The sequence below is a fragment of the Buceros rhinoceros genome, unplaced genomic scaffold (genome assembly GCF_000710305.1).
Source record: "Buceros rhinoceros silvestris isolate BGI_N320 unplaced genomic scaffold, ASM71030v1 scaffold18293, whole genome shotgun sequence".
Classification (NCBI taxonomy): Eukaryota; Metazoa; Chordata; class Aves; order Bucerotiformes; family Bucerotidae; genus Buceros; species Buceros rhinoceros.
The window spans coordinates 49,268-68,789 of NW_010402103.1; the positions used below are offsets into that span (position 1 = coordinate 49,268).

A 19,522-nucleotide genomic window follows, 5' to 3' on the forward strand; every position below is an offset into this window, starting at 1 on the left:
GCTGGTGCCTCACCTAAAAAATCCACCACGCAAACCTGAAGGGTGCACTCATCGCTTGCAGTAAGCGTGGGAAAAGCCCCTCCCAGATATTCGTTCGCGAAGCCAAGCCATGATGAGGATGACGTTTCCGGAGCACCTTCCTGTTACTACCTTCCAAATCTCTATTTTCCAGATTGGAGTAACATAGCAACGTTGTACTTCAGATTACAATACACCTCATGGATCAATACTACCTTTTAGCTTCATTTTCCTCCATTATTTTACCCCAAAAGACCTTCTTAAATATCAGAGATTTTAGCTGGACCAAAGCATGTGACCAGCTTAATCCTCCACTGTCAATAAGACAGTGGTTTATAAAATCAGAGACAGTAAAAGCATCTGCAAAGTGTCCATGAATTTTACATAACCCTTCAGGTTATGTAAAACACTTTCAACCACGGATACAGCGCGTTTCCAAAGAGAAAGCACTCTCCAAGTCAATGGGTCTGAGATTTTGAGGCAAGACAGCAATCTGTCTGAATAGTTTTTACCTCAGCTTCCTCAGGACTACAGTTCACAGTAGCAGAGCGCAGCTGCACACCGTGGCTGTCACAGAGGAGCTCGTGAAGCAAAGGCTGCTTCAGACATCAGCCCTCACATTAACCTGATGACAAGAGCAATAGAGAACTGGCATGAGCTAGGAATTACCCTATTCCTACCTTCCCAACTCACATAATCCAAGAAGGAAACAAAATAATCCTTCAGAATCTTGCTCTACTTGATGACTTTAGAAAAAAAGACAGAAAAAGACATAAGACCGTAATAAGAAAACAGAAAAAGAGGTATTTTTCCTGAGGTACACTTAACATTGTTTCCCTCCAAAGTTACAGCATTTCAGTGCAACACATTTTGTGCTTCTTCAAACTCGTCAAGATTTTGCCATTGGGATCAGACAGCTGATCAGATTAACACTGGTTTGGAAACTTAATTTACATGGGTTTTCATTACTCTTACACCAAAGACTTCTGGTGTTTTACCCACAACATCTACATTATTAACAACCACCTGCTCAGGCCATTTGTCCGATATAACAGAACCGTCTTCCCTTTGGCATTGCCTGCAGTTCCTCACCTTCACAGGCAGACTTGTCTCTGACAAAGTAGTAAAGTGCTTTAGGCCAGGAGGATGTTAGTTTACACAGTGTTTAAGCAAAATAAGGCTTCAAATCCTAACTGGTGTCTTCGCAGAAACACTGCAATATAAAATGCTCCCTCATTTCACAAATGAAATTGAAGCATTTATGGAATAAACTTTTTCTCAGTGAACTCAATTCGTGTCTATTTTGCATCACATTTTGTGGGGTAATGTTATCATATTATTGATTTTATTAACATCTATAATGCCATTTTAAAATAATTCTGTATAATACAGCTCAAAATAACCAACCAATAACTTACCCAAGACATGCCTTCCCCTGTACTTACAAACCACTATTATCCAGCAGTAACAGAGTCAACCAAGAACTCCGGGGGAAACTATACCCAGAGATTTACACTGCCCCTTGTAATATTCGCTGCCGTGTGGAACAAGCCAAGCGCACCATTTCCTAGAGAACAAATGTCAAGTCTCGGGATGACGCGCTAAGCACAACTGATTTTGTGAGGCGAGGCCCTGTGTAAAGACAGTTGTGAAAGGCCGCATGAGAATTTGATTTCTGCTTCGTGCAGTGGATACAAGAAATTCTCTTCAATACTTGAGCACTCTGAACTCAGCTGAAAATACGAGCTAGAGAAAAGTGCTTCCCTCGTGTTTGTTACAACTTGTATTCAAGGACTATCTAAGTGTTTGCAAAAGCCATCACTCTCGTGTTTAGCTGCAGTTTCTTGTTAACCTGTGAAAACACGAGAGAGGGAGCTTGTCAACGGTTTCATCGTCATGGCTTGGCTTCGCGAACGAAGATTTGGGAAGGGCTTTCCCCACACTTACTGCAAGCACCGATGGCTGAAAAGGCCAATGAGGGACAGGCAAGTCCAGTCCCTCGCCTGTCGCTACAGGGCTTTGCAAACATGAGTGCACCCTTCAGGGCTGCGCGGTGGATTTTTTAGGTGAGGCACCAGCGTGCGCGGAACCGGCCCCACTCTTCACCCCTGAGGTTCATCTGCCAGGGCCTAGCGAGCTGGGACGGTGACAGCGAAGTCCTCGGGTCGTAGTTTTGGTCAGAGTATCCTTCTCTGAGATGGAGCCTTACAGGGCTAAACGAGCTCCATCTGCCCGGGTCTGGAGTCAGAGTTGTCCTTCTCCTAGGATGGCTGCCCGAAGGCTAGTGAGCCCATCCTGCCCGTGGACACACTGTGTCTGACCCTTCAGCTGAGACCTGTCTGGCCTGGGAGACCCCACCAGAGGCACATGCCACCACCAGCACAGCTCTCAACCTCACAAGGGCACACAAGCTCCTTCCCCACGGCAAGGGGGTGCCCGTGAAAGAGAAAGTGGAAAGTGAGCTTCAGGTATTGCAACTCTGTGAAGACTTTAGTTCTTTCAGGTTACTGTATCTGTGAACTATGTGAGACATTTGAAAATAATTAGTTCATTTAGTTATTGTTTAATGGGAAAAGCAAATGCTCTTCCCTATTTTATGGAGTTCTAGTAAAGTATTTGCAATCAGCTTCAATATATTACTGCAATCATACTATACTCTAGACATTGTAAAAATACCAAAATATGAAGAAAAATATGAATTATTCTCTTTTCTCTTTCCTGAATAACAAGTATTGTGACCAATTATATTTTATAGAATCATTTAAGTTGGAAAGGACCCTTAAGATCATTGAGTCCAACTGTTAGCCTAGTTTATAAAAACTGTATATGAATTTTTCAGCTGTATTTTTCTTTAAAATGCAAGAGAAAAGCAAATCAAGACTGAAAGCAACATTAGAAAATAAGTGTCTGAATTCTCATTAATGGCTTTGAAAATACCTAAAACTTTGCAGTTTGAAAGGAAAAGATATCAAAGACACTGAAACAGAGCTCGCTGCCCTTACTAAAAATTCAAACAGGAAGTGTAACATCGTAAAGGGAGGGGCCAGTTCTGCGCACGCTGTGTCTCACCTCAAAAGTCCACCGCGCAGGCCCGAAGGGTGCACTCACCTTTGCAAAGCCCTGTAGCGCACTGGCCTTTTCAGCCATCAGCGCTTGCAGTTATGCGGGGGAAAAACCCTTCCCAAATCTTTGTTCGCAAAGCCAAGCCATGACGATGACTTTCCACAGAAGCTCTACAAACAAAATTTCAGCCCTTGCAGCCCTCTTAGCTGACAGAAAATCACATCAGATCAGACATTACACAGTAATTAAACATCCAGGAGGCTGAGGAAAGATGAGTCAGTCGCAAAATCTAGAGATCTGCTCACATAATCCACAAGTATTTCCCATGTCATAATATGTTCTATATGATTCGGTTTGTTAAATGCATGAGTGTCAACGGAGCATAAGTAAAATCTTACGGAAAGCAGTACAGAGGCATAAAGTATCATTATGGTATCTAAAAAAAAATATCCAATAGGATTGAAAGTTTACCCAAAGAAAAAAGAAAATATATATGTCCCTTAAATCAAGAGCAGGAGAAAAAAAAATAAAGAAGGAAAAGAACCTATGAAATGTTGATCACTAAGAAAACGTATACCATTTCCTGGGGATATGCAGTCACATTCTCTGGTCAGTACATGCAATAAAGAGCTGTTATATGTGACTCGAAAAATTTTTTTCTTTATTCTATAATTGGAAACATCACCTTACTATCTCTTGTACATGTAGAAACCTAGAGCATCCTATCGCATCAATAAATAGAAGCAAATGCAACTAACCATCTGAAGTGGTAAATATCCTTCCCTCCTTCCAAAAAAGGATGTATGTTTGTTTTACTGTGCAATCAATGCAGGAAATATTTCACCTGTTTTTACTCACTGTGAGATTCTAGATTCCTTCCATAATACAGGATTCAAATGTGCAGGTACAGGAAGGATTTGGAGGAATCAACAAGCATTAAGAAAGATGACGTGTGTACTGAGTTTTGATACTGAGAGGAGAAGAAAACTCCCCTAGCACCGCTTCGGGAAGGGATCTGCCCTTGAGTCAGCTGATACCTTTACAGGGCTATAAAAGCAGGTCAGTGGGCAAACTGAGCCAAGAGAGGAGAAGGCTGTCACAGAAAGGAGCTCCTGGACTGAAAGCTTGGCTTCTGTTGCCAGACTCCAGCTGAGAAAGAGCTGGAACTTAATGCTAAAATTAACCTTCACCAGGAAGCTAGCCAAAAGAAGCCTGAGCTGATAATATCCACTTGTGTCTCTGGAAATACTCAGTCTCTGTCTCCTCCTCTTCAGGGACCAATAAATTCTCTGAACAAAACAGCTTGACTCTCGCTCTCTTCCAAGAGGACTCAGTTTTGTGAGACAGCCATTGAAGAGGTTCTGCTCTCATTATACATATTTATTGTGATATGACATAATTCAAGATGCAATAGGTATTTTCCAGATAGTAAGACTACAAACACCCAGTTCCAGTTACGACACACGCAGAAGTGGACATTCATTCTTAACGAGTTAATGCTTCTCGTAACAACCATCTGTATATATTCAGGGCCAGATTTTCAAGCTGGGCAGGCTGGGTACGAACTCCTACTCCTACATCTCACAACATTTCACGTGTTACAGGGTAATGACCGATTGCTGAACTTCTTCTGAAGTCTAGCCCAATTGCACACTGAGAGCACCTGAAAAATAGGCCCCTTTCTTCTCCAAGTTAATGATGAAAAATCATGCCTTTCTGCTCAATCTTACTTTTTAGGCATTTCATTTCATGTATTTTTTACTTGTAGCCGGTTTTGTATTATTTGCTACAGGTGCACATAAATAGGATACGTAAGCTTACGCAAGAATTTTTCAAGATTTTGCATGGAAAACTGTTATGCTATGTTGTATGCAAGCCAGAGAAGTATATATACTATAACGTAAACTCACATGTAGAATAAAGCTGTTTTGGCATATTTCTACTTTCAACACAAATCATTTCAGATTAATATATCTTTTAGTTTGTATCTTGTCATTCCTATTATGTCTGTATCAAGACTTGTGTGCCTCTGCCCAGATTAAAAAATTACAGCATGTCTCATAAAAAAGTTACCAGATGGTGGGAAGAGAGAGGCAGCAGATACGTTGTATAGACAAGTGCTGGGCAAGAGGGAATACTAAAAAGAAAGCTACAAATTAAACAGAATAAGAACAGGCACCTGAAGAGCTGCAGAAAGAGAGCCCGAGCCATAGTCCATAGTACAGGAAGTCTTCGAGAGCAATGAACACAGAAATCAATATGCTGGATAACATGAATGGGAAGTAGCACACGATGTGTATTTTGTTCTTTTAAAATACACAGATATATAAAGGGAAATTAATATAGAAATAGAAAAATAACATCAACTTTAAAACAGATGGCAAATCTGTTCTGAAGGCAGGGTTTGGTATTCAAAGTATCACAAGAAAGAAGCTAAAAAGTATATTATCTCATTTTAAATTAAGCGATTTCACTTTACAATATGTTATTGAAGTCAATATGGCTACCAAAGAGCAATATAGTCCTGATAAATTAATGAGAACCATTTATTAATGCAAATGAAGCAGTAAACCAGAAACAATTTCCATCAGTAAAAGACTAAAAAGAGTTTAGAAAAATCACAGAAGGAATGATTTACCATAACTTATCCTGAGCTATGATTTTACATACTTAGGAAAATTAAGATAGAAAAACCAACCAACATCCAGAAAAAAGACTTCTCAATTCCAGAAAAGCACCATCATCTAGAGTTGGAACAACAGGCAGAAACCTTACAAACCGTACTTCACTTCTAAGTGCAAAGGTTGATCAGAGTGTGATGTAGAGAGGCTGCAGACTCGGCTTAATCCCTAGGGAAAATGCAACGTTTTCCTTTACTGTAAGAATCTCCTTCAAATCCTGCTTGTGGGCAGTGGAACGCACTAGGATGCCCTGAGACCCCTTCCAGGACTGTGGCGTATCTTAACGCCGCACTGAAAAACCTATGGGAACTGAATTTCCGTTCCCCTACGAAGGCTATCCAGTCACGTCACAGATCTCCTCAATTTGATTTCATGCTAGTCATTTTTCTAAGTTTCACGCCGTCCAAAATAATTTCTCCTCTTTTATGATATAACTTCACAATATCTGAATAAAAAAAACTAAGCTCTCGGTTTCATCCAGATACCTCCACCTGGCAGCCTCCAGCTATTCTTTTTGTCGAACTTCTCCATACTTACACCACTGCTCTGGCAATCAGATGTCTGAAACCCAGCATGCTTTTTCAGGTGGGATGACACAAAGGGATGGGGTTTTTTCAGGTGGGGTGACATCTAGAGAGGTTAACATCTTTTGTTCTGCTACCCACTATTTCTGCAGACAGAAATATTGGCAGTTTTTACCACCATATGCCACTGCGAATACTCTTATGAACTGATACCAATCACTCTCTTCAGCCTCCTGGCATTGACACTCCAAATTTCTTTATCAGGCTAGTTACCATTTCTTTTTCACCATCTGCATTTAAACTTTTTTTTCCTAACTGAAATACTGAAGAGTATTTTCTTAAAGAAAATATTGAAAACAACCATAACTGCAATAAAAAAATCTGCTTTCTCAGTTCAGCCAAGTCCATTTATCCCATAGTTACCCATTTATCCTTCTTCATACTTCTATTAATTTCAATCCAACGCAGAGAATTTTTTTATTATTTGAAGAATTTTACTTTTATTCTTCCTTTCTCATGTTCATTCTTTACATATTCAATCCAGAATTATGTTTTACAGTTAAGTATTTCTAGCTTAGATGTACATATCTCAATGGAGCAGTGAATTTTTATGTGAACAATCCAGTTAAAGAATTAACACCGAATTTAAACTCTATCATAATCTGCAGTCTCTCAGTTTTTCTTGTCTATTTTTCATATACTTTTAGTTTATATACATACGTATTGTAATACTTTCAGAATATCTGTTTTGGTTTTCCTAACACCATGACATATTTCTGTTGATGGCTTAGGGTTACCATTTAAATCACCAGCTGGAGTGAAAGAAAAGAATACCTTTATTTCCTTTCCTGGAGAGTTTAAAGAGATGTTTAACATGCTTTGTAAGGTTTGAATTTGAAACTCAATACACCTCCCATTTAAGCAACTCCTATAGTTTTGATTCCAATGGAAACGATGAGGCAGTAATTAGTCAGAAGTAATAATACCTTTTCTATTGGACAGTTTCCTTTCAGCTCCCTGGGTACAGAGGCCATCTATATTCATATATAAGGGACAGTGTCATGACTTGACATGAAAGCAAAGCTTTGCAGGATAACATAGCTGCCTGCTGCTCTTTTTTTAAAGATGACTTTTCTTAATCGTCCTAAATTAACACATGGTCAATGTACGTATGTTTATATCAATTAAGAGTTGAAGCGTTCAGAATGTTGTTCATAAAGACTTAAGATTCCTATTACTACGAGACGTAATTTAATATTTGCATTATAGCTGCATGAAAGACAATGCACATATTGAGTTTCGCCATTAGTTACTGCAGGCCAGACACAGCCTTTCTATGTATAAACTATCAAAGCACCACTAAACTTAAACTGAAATGTTAAACGCAGCAACTTGGATGTCTTTAATCAACATCTGCTGAACAGTTTAGATTTTCTACAGCAGCAGAGGTAATACAGCAATGCTTTTATGTAAATGTCTGAATAGGAAGTAGAAATAATCCAAAAGTAGTTCTGCGTTTAAGATAGTTCACTTTTGCTATGAAAAAATGTCCTTTGTTTTAATCTTTCACTGAATTTCCTTAATCACATATCTCCTCCTAAAAATACACAGGTTTGTAGGAATAAAACTCAGTTCGTTCTAACATCATGAACTACAAAGAAACAGGAAAAATATTATATAGTGTATCTATGACACAGAAATGCTTTTTTCCACTACCCAGTTTTTCACCAGGTCATTGATGCCTGGGATTCATTAATCAATGTGGCCATCCTTACTCATTTGGCTTTCTTCTTTTTCATTCATTGTAACAGCCTGACAAAAGGATCCATGAAGAACACTCATCGTCCCTTTGGCAATTAGAAGAACATTCGTTGCAATGTCCCGAAGATGCATTTGGAGGTCATCTACTAATGCAATATCAGCGACGCTGACCTCATACTGTACTAAAACCAAACACCACACTTGTAATATTTTCTCTGACGTGTATTTCTTTGCTTTTTATGCCAGATATTTAAAAGTTTCTCTCACAGGACACTGAGAAGTTTCAGCAACTGTCAGATGCAGCTGTCTCTCCCATAGTGTTAAGCCCTTGTATCTCCATGTCCACTTCTGTTACTACCTGAAACATGTGCTCCTCTCCATGGTGGCGTTTGACAGACACTAGATAAAACCTTCAGAGGAGTGGTTGGTTAGGAGTTTTCAGTTAAGAACACTTTGAAGTCCTTTAGAAATGATGGCTACATCAAAACATACTACACAGATTGACTACTTTATCTCTAGTTCCGCAGGCATTAGTTTTATTACAGAATTTAATTTTTGTCAGGCTTTCTCCTCAAGAACATGTGCTTAACTGTAAATTTATTTTAAAAAACTTTAGCACTGTTTTACAATGAAACTACAATAGTCTGACAACACTTCCATTTTCACGTTCTTCCACTCAGAATATGATAGATGCTACTAACAGTGTGGCCTTTTTAAATGATTGAGTGATGAGCAGCTCAACACTAAAGAAACATCAGACACAGTGTAGAACTTATTCCCGAACTAAGCATGTACAGAGATTATTTTCTACCGCTATAGTGAAAGAATTTCTATTTTAGCATTAGTGCAAAAAGTTAATCAGGTAGTCTACAACTGTTAATCATGTATTCTGTAAATAGTAGATTAAAACTTGACCAAAACCAAGCAAGTCTTCCTGTTCAGCTCCTGCGCCTTTGTGTTTTTTAAACAGGTTCTGCAGCAGAACGCTGAAGGCACAGGGATAGCAAGGCACTGTGACTGCAACTCTAGCAGAAGATCCCCTACCCAAAACACCCCAGATCTAGCCCTTACTGAAAAATATGTCCTGCAGCATGAATTGTGGCACAGTTGTCAACAAGCAGATGCATTTGTCAGCATTTCAAAATGCTATCGGCACTACAATGCGCCCAAAGGAGAGATGCTGCTGCCTTGCCAAGGCTCCTGCGGTGTACAGACGCTGTGGCACAGGGTTCGACACAGAGCGCGAAAGGACTCTGTGCCTCTCAGGGGACATGAATGCAGACTTCTGCTGTCAAATCAAGGCATTTCTTAGGCATTAAATATATCCTGATTTTTCTCCCAGATAAATAAGGGTTTACACTGGCATAATTACCTTCAGTAAATTTTCTGCAGATTTATTCCTAATGAATGACAAATAGACCCAATAGTGCTTTCATACATAAAAGATTACGCAACATTATACCACAAAAAGAAACCTTTTTACTTTCCAAGAACTGCTTTACTCCATTCTCTTTATTTCGCTTTGATCTTAGCGCTGTGCCTGGCTAGGCGCTAGAAATTGAAGTCAGGTGTGCTAAAAGGAAGTGAATTAGATTCAGATTCCATTCTAAAGTTGGATTTATTCTACTCATATTCAAACATACCACTGCTGATTCTACCACCAAGAAATACATACTACTTGGCAACAAGAAAATTATCAAAGCAATCTGACCAAATTGGCACCACTAGCTCTGGCTACATCTGGTAACAATAACATGAAGGGAGAAGTATAAAGATAACAATTCTCATTTATTGTTACTATTAAACTTATCTGCATGGGTACTCTAAAGTCTTTGAACTTCATGCTTTCATACAGCCAATAAGAGCTCAACTCAAAGGTGAGGGGTGATACGTTTCCAAGAGTGATAAAATATCCAATTTACGAAGGTATTAGAGTCTCTAGTCACAGCCTGTTCAGTCCGACGGCCAGCAATGGAATACCACCACCAGGAAAGCATGACCGCCAACACCAAGGAGCTCTAGCAACGCATAAATTAAGGTGGTTGATTCTATGCCAACAAAAGAGAAGAAATTTATGCCAGCAAAAGAGTAGAAATGTAATACACTACAAAATTGGTAAAAACCAACTGCTAATGCATAAGACTACTTTTTATATTTATTAGGAAATGTTTCTTTTTATTTCCAGATACAACACATGTAGACAGACATTAGATCAAGTTGCTGATCAACTGCATCCGCCTATCCTAGCAAGGAGATTAACAAGGGCAGAGGGATCTACTTCCTTACATCAGGATGGTCTATCACATTAACAAGTTAATTGATCACTACATTGTTAAATATTGCATACACCAATCTATGTCAGAAACAATGTCTCTCAAAATAGGCTCAAAATCATATATAAAATTTCAAACATATATTTCTGAATGGCTCAAGATTCAAAATTGACTTCTCATTGATTTTACTGCATATAATTAAACTGATGAACTTGGCTTCCTAGGAAGCATTTCATGAAACTATAATTTGCAATTTTCCAGCAATTTTTTAGCTAAAAATATGCTAAAGATTAATAAGGATTATTAATAAAAACTTGGTTTAATAATAACTATACCAAACCTGTGGTATTTACATGTTTAAAATAGTGTACTATAACCACAACACAGAATCACACTGATCACTTAGATTCAAAATTTATCAGTCTTTCACATATAGACAAGCTTAGTAAACTTTGAACTGTGTCTGAGACTTCATCTCAATACCACAAATTCCAATATGAATGGTGCATCAGTTCAAATTAATAAATAATAGCCAAATATTTTGTTCGTTCAGTTTTGAGCATAACTTGTTCACTTTATCTGAGCAGGAGGTAATTACAGCATTAGCAAAAATCTCCCCCGAACTAGGAGCATCAGCAGTGACTCCTGTTCTGCATGTAGCAGTAAGAAACAGCCTGACAGGACGCACAGTTCCCAGCTTCACAAAGGATTCTGTTGAAAATGACAACTGCTGTATTCCAAAGACGACAGACATGAGTTAAACACCCCTACCAATACTGGTGCAATCACAGTTACGCTGTTCAGTAAAATACAACGTACAGAATAAAACAACTGTTGCTTTAAAGTATTCCTTGGCAACGTGCTGCCAGCTTGCCGCCTTACATATTCTGAAGTTAGAGCTATGCTTTTAACACACATGGACTTAGTCTAGACTCTTTCACGGGCACCCCCTTGCCGTGAGGAAGGAGCTTGCGTGCCCTTGTGAGGTTGAGAGCTGTGCTGGTGGTGGCATGTGCCTCCGGTGGGGTCTCCCAGGCCAGACAGGTCTCAGCTGAAGGGTCAGACACAGTGTGTCCAGGGGCAGGATGGGCTCACTAGCCTTCGGGCACCATCCTAGGAGAAGGACAACTCTGACTCCAGACCCGGGCAGATGGAGCTCGTTTAGCCCTGTAAGGCTCATCCATCTCAGAGAAGGATACTCTGACCAAACCTACGACCCAAGGACTTCGCTGTCACCATCCCAGCTCGCTAGGCACTTGCAGATGAACCTCAGGTGTAAAGGATGGGGCTGGTTCTGCGCACACTGGTGCCTCACCTAAAAAATCCACCGTGCAGCCCTGAAGGGTGCACTCATCGCCTGCAGTGAGCGTGGGAAAAGCCCTTCCCAGATCTTTGTTCATGAAGCCAAGCCATGATGATGATGATGACTTATTCTAGTGCAGAATATATCAAAAATGGTAATTTTATCCAGCAGCTCTAAATTTTGGAGCCTGGCAGAGAGTCCTTTCTATACTCAGCTACCACACAGCCGGAGGAACGGCTGCTGATTCAGAGGCATCTGCAGCTGCTCCTGTGAATCCCCTTTTCAATATCTGTGTCAGTCAGAAAAGGTGAGAAACCACCCAACCTCCTTCCTCCCTACCACAAATCAGTCACCTGGAGCTTGAAAGAGCTGTCCAGAAAACAGCTAGCATGTAAATAAGACACACAGGCCTTATGGGTTTGTGCAAAACTTTGTTCCATGGGGTACTTTCTGAAGGATCTGATTTTGTGTCGTGTAAACGAGTTGTCAAGGATTCAATGGTAAATGGCTGGCAGGTACAAAAGCAGCTGAATCCCTCATGTTGAGACAGTTAAGAAATAGGCTGCCACTCAAAGACAGTTCCAAAAACAGTGAATCACATGAATACAGCGAATCACATGAATTTCAGTCAGCAGCTGAAAAATTTTAAAAAAAAAGGCATAACAGCAGGATACATCTCTAATATAAAATTATTCTCCATTATGTTTATAACACTCCCCCTTTTTCACCATTTTTAATTCCAATCAGCAGACTTCTATTACATTTCTTGGAAGACTATTTCACAGAAAAATATATTTCTTCTCTTAAGCAATTCTAATTCTCCCTCATTCTTTTTTGCATAAGTAATCATCCATTTCCCTAAATAATTACTTTGCGTTCTTCTGCACCTCCCAAACATGACAAGTTTTGTTTTTGCTCAGTTATATTATACGTAGCTTAGCCCTTTCACACTTCACAAGCTATTTCCTCCAATTCTATTGAAAAGAAAATACTACACTTCACACAGCTTAAGATTCCCAACATACAAACTGTCTACTTTCTCAACTTGAATAAAACTTAGGATCTTAAAGATACCTTTGTTGATTAGTATTGACATTTCAGAGGTGAACAGCACCATCCTTCCTCCCCGAAGCACTGGTGTCACCCTAGCAGTATGAAGCCCTTATGTCAGTATTTCATTAAGCTCTGCCCTACTTTGCAAATGGCAAACTGCTCCTAGGAGCACTGCTGCACGCTGCCGATAACCCACGGCTTGGAACTATGCAACCCTCTTCATTTGAGCCGCATGCAAAGATCCCTCTCAAACTAGCCAGCATAATTTGATGTGGAATAGCTTACATTATTTACACTTAAGGATTTACCTTCAAAATTCTAAACACAGGTGATCTACACACACATATATATTATTTCCCAGAAAGTGATTATCTTTCATTTATATCTGACTGCCTTTCTGCATATAACTATATTTAGAAAGCTAATCATCATCGTGGCTTGGCTTCGTGGATGAAGATTTGGGAAGGATATGTTAGTTAACAACATATGTAGCAATAGTGTCATATTACTATGCTAAAAACTACACAAACATAAATACATGCCAGCATCTCTTCAGAGTACTTATTTCAGCATATTTCTTCAAATAACTAGTGCCTTTTTCACTTTCACTAACAATCTCTTATCCAAGAGCTTCCGAATGCATTGAACGATATGTCCAAAACGCTCAGTTTTCCATAGGTGGCACACAAAGGCAGCCAAATTATTAACTTCCAGAATTTTAAAATCCGATGAGGATTGCAGACAAAGAGGTTCCTTTGTTACCTGTTCGACGATGCACATTACTAGTATATGAACCAGACTAATTCGACCAACTGCAGTCTGACCGTTTCTCGAAAAACTGCATACGTGTTGCTACCTATAACATTTCCTGGCAAGTTAAAGCCATCCCAAAGAATAGATGCTTCCCCTTCATGGTGGGGGAATGATTACTGTAAACTAAGACATGCTTGAAGTTTCAGCTACTTATACTGAAACCTAGTGAGGCTTCTGAATTCCTCCAAACACCTGGCACCAAGCATTTCAGCCATTTCATTAATTTGTCAGCTGCCAGTGATAAAGAGGAGACCTGCTTACACATGTCTGTTACGAGCAGATCTCCAAATAACTTCAACACCACGGCCAGGTGCAGTCAGTATTTCTTCACTTACTTGCGGGTCCATGATTCACAATATACCTGATACCAAAGAATTACCATGTTTACAGAACTGGCATTAGATAAAACAGTTTCCGAATTCTGTAATCTCTACCTTCATTTAAGGAATTCAGTGATTTTCTCCTATACAGGTAAGTGCTTACTTTCTAATCGGTCAGTACACTGAAGCATGCAATCCAACTCTTCTCCTTTTGAAGTATAGACTTGAACAGCAGCAGCATAAGCAAGGAAGTCAGAGGGAATGGGAGGAAGAACAAAATACTGGGCTTCTAGCTTCAGTGCGCAGTATATTCATTGGAAAACACTTTTCAATCTCAGATTGGAAAACTTCACAATGATCACGGATTTCAAGGTGCAAGGACTTACCTAAACTAATAGCTATGGGTTCAGACTGGATGATCATTCAAGTTGGCTTCATTAAGGGAACCTAAATTAAGTCACATATTCCCAGTGATCTAAGTTTTAACAGGTTATAACAGAAGTGTAGTGAGGTGTGTTACAAAGAATGGGAAATAAAAAAGCTAAAGTGAAAGTGATCGCTGCCTCTGATCTTAATGACATTCTTCTCTGTCTCAGTGTACAGGCCAAAGCATTCAAAAAGAGCCGTGCCAGTTAGGTTTGAGGTCTGAGTTTAAGGGTCCCAAGGCTGCATGTTGTTGTGCAGAATCATTGAGGATCCCTTTTTGTGAAAATGCATTGGGATCAGTAAGTCCAGCACCCTGGAGAAACAATTGCCTATATTCAGCTCAATCTCACTTTCGGGCTGCCTTATCTAAATAACGTAACAGGAGTTGGCCAAGCTGCAAGCATAAGCAGCCGACAAAGTACAGTTTTCTCATACCCAGTATACACTGACTGCTATATCCTTAAAGTGAGCTTAAGAAGACATATTCAACATAATACAGAAGTCAATAATCAACATAGCAACTTCAAGTCATCAAGACTCTTATGTTACACCAGGATGACTTTCTAATTTTTAACAACACTGGTAATCTGCAGTCAGAAGATCGGTCTGTTTTACAGACCAACTAATTAGTTCAGAATTTGTTGTCGCACTCCGGAAATACAATAGAACTTGATAATTTGATAACAAATTGATAACTGTCAAACCCCAGTTCACACAAGTCTACTGACAGTGTTCCAATCAAATGTGACAAAGTTAATAATAATGTCATTCATCATGCCATCGTGACCCCTTTACAGGATGAAAACATGCTCCCAACTGATTAAACCATGGAAAATAGAAAAATCAAAAGCATCTTCTGTCAGCAGTATGCCTGTACTCTCTACTTATTAATATGAAACAAAAGAAATTGGTCTCTTAGGTCGTCTTGGATAATTCTGGGTTCAGAGTTTTCAGTTTCAGTGGTGGTCTCAGCCAGAATCCCTGCATCAAGCAATACTATGCAAATGCCTAAGCACAAAAGTCGGACTCATTTGATTACGTATGTAAATATGTACGTACATTTCCTCTTTTTGCAGAAGACAGCTAACAGTAATGCAAACAATTAATTCTGAAAGCATTTTGATTTAACAAGAACTGGACAGTATCACCTAGTGTGCACAGACCAGCCACTCCAAAGACAGATTCCAATTATCACATGAGAGCTAAGACTTTATGACATTTCCTACAAATGCTAATTAGCTGGTAGTTTCAGGCTTTCAGTCATGTAGCACTTCATCAAACACAAAGCCTAAGCTATTAAAGATGGAAACTGTAACATTTTACATTAAAAGTTATGTTGCAAGTCAAAGTAGAACATATTAGCCTCCTTTACATGGTGTTCTTTTATAATAGTCCACACAAAAGAATTTCCACAAGCTGTTGTCCTAATATGATCCAGGCCTACATCCTCTACATTGTTCTTGTCCCAACAGCTACTGTTTTCACCACAGAGTCTCATACTTCACAGTATATAACTGTTTTTTAAAAAATATCTAAAGATCCCTAGAGGACAAAACACAACAGCTATAGCTATGGGAGCAAAAATGCACATGAAAGAATCATCATCCACTTTAGCGCTTCTGCCTTTCAGCCTACAACTCTGCCATGTTCATAGAACTTGCATGTTCTGGTAAGAAATACGTAAAGATTTCTGAGGTCTGCCCCTCTGCATGCTAAACTGACAGATACGAGGTGTAAGACTAGTTTTGCCAGGTTAAACAAGGCTATTAAAATAGCATACCCAACTTTACTGGCGCTAAAATGGAACAGTGGTGCCAAAGATTCTAAAAGAAAGAAATATGAAGTAATATTGCACCTCTGACATTGACACAAGCTTATTATTACTCCATGCCAATCTACCTTGATCCAAATCCTCTAAATGCATGCAGTTCCAGTGTTGGGCCTCCCTGAAGCCTGCAAACTATACTGAATAGTACAGTGGTTTTTTCAATTTTGTCAAAAATTGCACCAAAACCACTGCGTGGAAAGACAACGCGTCATTAGCGCATTATCTAGCCCGCTACTTTTTTTCTGCAACATGTTGCCTTAGGTGTGCTCCTCTGCCGTCCTGTGGGACTCACCACAGCTGTTTTGCTGCCAGCGTATTAGTTTCTTTCACACCTTTGATAGGGAGCTCTCCACAGAATCTGTCCTGCCCTCCAAGTACAACAGCTATCCAGAAAGGAGAAGAAACAACTCCAACTTTGAGAGAAAGCTTTTCTGGCTTTGGTCTGGTCTCCTTTGTATTTTCCAACATGGCAGACAACAGTAATGTACACAAGAGAAAAAATACAGGATTAGAAACTGCACCTTTCCAAGTTACTCCTTCCCACTTAGTTTCAGGCTATTACTCACAGAAATATTTTTAAGCACTACATAAACTTCTTTCTTCTTCAATTACTTGAATACAACCATTAAAGCAAATATTACTTTCAACTGGGTGAGCACTTCAGGCTGAGTGGAGAGAGATGTAGCCATCTATCTTGCATCAAGAAATGAAGGCACTGCAATAACTGGTTATTCACAAGTCCTCATATCAAAAGTAAACAAAAATGCACAGATAAAAAATTTGGCCCTGCATAGGAAAAAAATGGAGACAAGCATTATAATATACAATCAGAAAAATCCAGTGCCTGGAGAGAAGTTGTGAGGAAGAACTAGAGGCAATTCCTTCACTTTCAGAAGGGTTTTCATGAGAGTAAGATGACAACCAGGGCAACGTCCTGAGATAAGGTCTGTAAAGGCAAGACAACCCACTAGAGGGCCCATCGTTTCATCTCCTAAGGGTCACAGGAAACGATCCATGTCGCTTTCCACCCACTGAATTCCTCACAGATACGTGCACGACGAGAACAAATCCATTTCAAAATGTAAACAGGCAGATGCCTGGCTGCCATCACTTGAAGTGAAAACAATAGTGGAAGCAGCAGCCCAAAAGTCAAAAGACAAGCAAGAACTGAAGGAGTACAAGTAGTAAAGGAATCCAGCAATCAGTAAAGGATAAATGCATAACTACACTCAAGTAAAGGATAAAATTACTACAACTGATATGTGTTAAATACTCTTCCATCAAAATTTATTCTTACATATGGTTGCTACTGGAAAGCTATGTTGTCAGAACTGGGAAGAAAAGATTCAGACAATCTTTTTGTTAAAGCACAGCATCCACTGCTATTTGAAAATCCCTGAAAAGTGACTGTTTGGAAATATTGCAATAAGAATATTACAGCACTAGCAAATGCTACTATACCTAGTCCAGCATATTTCTGAAATAACACAACTGAAAAAAGATCTCTCTACAGTCCAAAAGGTGCTGTGCTCCCATCACCTCTGACAGAACATACAGGCTCCACGAGGTCTGAATGCCCTGGGATGCACGGCTTTAAGTAGGAAGGATAAAATTACCGAGAACAGAAAGACACTGACTCCAGGAAAGCTCCTTGAAAAAGAAAAGATGGGAAACACTGAACATCTTCCCTTTTACATGCAAGTACTGTGGTCCAGAGTTGAGACTGCACCTGCTGCCAAGGACGCTGGGATGCTCAAGGAGGCTACCGTGAAGAGGCACTTGAGTTTACTAGACAAGTAGCGTTTATCTGTTTTTTCAGATTAATTTAAAAGCCTGGATTTCCACTGATGACATACAGAATTTTCTATTTCAGAACTGTACACCAGACACATGAAAAGGAAACAGTGACAGCATTCTCTATAGTATCAAACTCTAGATTTACCCAAGTAACAGAGTGAGTAAAGTAGGATGATATTTCAACCACATTTTCCTCTGGTTAAATTGTCTGTGAGTGAATTCATCACCAACAATACTGAAAGCAAGACACAAGCAAAATAAAGATCCAAAGCTGCAAAAGTGGCCTAAGGTTAATTTTTAAAAGTATTTTTTAAATCCTATATTCTTTTCCTATAACAAAATAATGGCGTAATGACAGTCTAATATTAGCATTTCTGGGCAGGCTAACACCTACATATTAAAATAATGGGTAAATGAACTATTTTTTAAATGTAGTAATCATAATTAATTCTTCTCTAAGTAAACCTGGTATTTAGCTGATAGCAGAAAAACTGAACTTCAGAAGTCCCCTGATGAAACATATTTACCAGAATAAAAACCTTCAAAAACCTCAGGTGCTCCTTCCAGTTTAAAAGACTCAATTTAGTGCCAACTCTGATTTTGCACCTAGTAGCTAGCAGGATTTATTCATCACATTGCACACCAGAGCTCACGGGACTGTAACACGTGTCTTCTCTGTGATGCAGTGAAGAGAGATCGTGCAGTTTGAATGTGGTTATTTTCATTGAGAAGCAGGTGCAAAAGAGGCAAGACCATCTGCAAGTCCTAATAAAGACCTGTGTGGTATTAAAACCAGGAAACACACTATGTTGCGTATTTCTGAGCACGTAGCCATGACAGAGCGCTGGCAGCTCTGAGTTACGTTCATCACACAGTTTTGATTCCTGAATCCTGAACGCCTCCTACTGATTCATTTCCTCAAGATCTAAATACAAGACCAATGGCAAACTGTCGGTTTCTTTGGGGTATTTTTAGGATATGAACCAGAAGAAAAGATGCATTCTTCTCTTCAGAATTCCCAAGTGATGTCCAAAAATAATTAGCATTCAGCACCGCATAAGAGGTTAGCTGTCTTTACATCAGCAGCACTGCTGTCGAGGCAAATACTTAGAAATAAGATTAAAGCGGATGAGTAACTAAGTTTTGACAGGCCTTATTTCTTGGGCCTGAAAAAGAATTCTTCTCAATTTCTGGAAAATAAGGACTTGGCTTTTTAAAAATAGTATTTAACCAATAGCAGACAGAAACACAGCTAGACCATGTGAACCCTATATGAATCCTGGAAGAAAATCAGAGTAACATGAACTACCTGGAGAATAAGACAGGAAGGAATAGACACTCTTTGAGTGGCTGTAAAAGGGTGAGGAGAAGTAGTAGTAAGATGTATTAGATGCCAAGAACTTTTTCTCCATTGATCTAGATGCCAGTAAGTATATCTAGATACGATAAATAGTGATACACACATGGAACATAACTGCTAACATCAATATTTCCATGAGTGTGAGAAAAGGGATAGGGTAAACAAATACTCTACTACTGTACGAAGAACCTTTGCAGAGCTGCCTTTCCAGCCAATTCCCTCCCCACTCCCCCAAGTGGAAACTATAATGATTAAATCCAGCTTCCCAAAGAGAGTAAATACAGTTAGCTAAATTTGTGGAA

At 39.4% G+C, this 19,522-nt stretch overlaps 1 protein-coding gene across 1 annotated transcript in view; it reads right to left on the minus strand.

The window, feature by feature from the left end:
- The window catches only part of ERC2 (ELKS/RAB6-interacting/CAST family member 2), a gene marked incomplete at both ends in the record, with an annotated part of 150,767 nt that overhangs the window by 40,065 nt on the left and 91,180 nt on the right, over positions 1-19,522 (minus strand). The window lies entirely within an intron of this gene.